The following is a 515-nucleotide window of genomic DNA, read 5'->3' on the forward strand; positions in this document are numbered from 1 at the left end:
CCCACGCCATTCCCATGGTCCTGGCCCAGTGCTGGGTACCCCCCAACTGCTGGGGAGGACTGGGGGCCCAGGTGTGCACAGGAAGCCCGGGAGGCTAGGTCTACAGATCCTGGCATTACCCGAGTGACAGGCAGCCCCTGGACCGCTCCAGTCCACTGAGCCCAGGTGGGCCCGGCCAGGAGCAAGTCTAGACACAGAACGGGGGTGCCCAGGGACCGCTGCAGCCTAGCGCCCAACCACGCCCAGACTAGGGTGGGGCCGCAGCCAGCACTCTGCAAGGCTGATGGGCACGGGGCTCCAGGTCCATGTCCAGGCACCTCCTGAGTCCACGGACACACGTGCACCCACGGGGCTGCGGTGCCCACCTGCCCTCCCAGGGCTCCCGTGCTTGGACCCTCCCACCGTGCAGACGCGGTGTCTCCGTGGGCCCCGAGGGCTAAGCTGGCAGCAGCCAATGGCAGGGAGCCCCACACTTCCACCCAGGTGGTCCCAAAGGGGGCTGGGCCCCCGTGCCT

The 515-nt window shown here is 69.1% G+C and overlaps 1 protein-coding gene across 1 annotated transcript in view; it reads right to left on the reverse strand.

The window, feature by feature from the left end:
* Positions 1-515, reverse strand: part of SGTA (small glutamine rich tetratricopeptide repeat co-chaperone alpha) — a gene marked incomplete in the record, with an annotated part of 9899 nt that overhangs the window by 4077 nt on the left and 5307 nt on the right.

This window comes from Tupaia chinensis, unplaced genomic scaffold (assembly GCF_000334495.1).
Source record: "Tupaia chinensis unplaced genomic scaffold, TupChi_1.0 Scaffold149964_2, whole genome shotgun sequence".
NCBI classification, from domain to species: domain Eukaryota; kingdom Metazoa; phylum Chordata; class Mammalia; order Scandentia; family Tupaiidae; genus Tupaia; species Tupaia belangeri.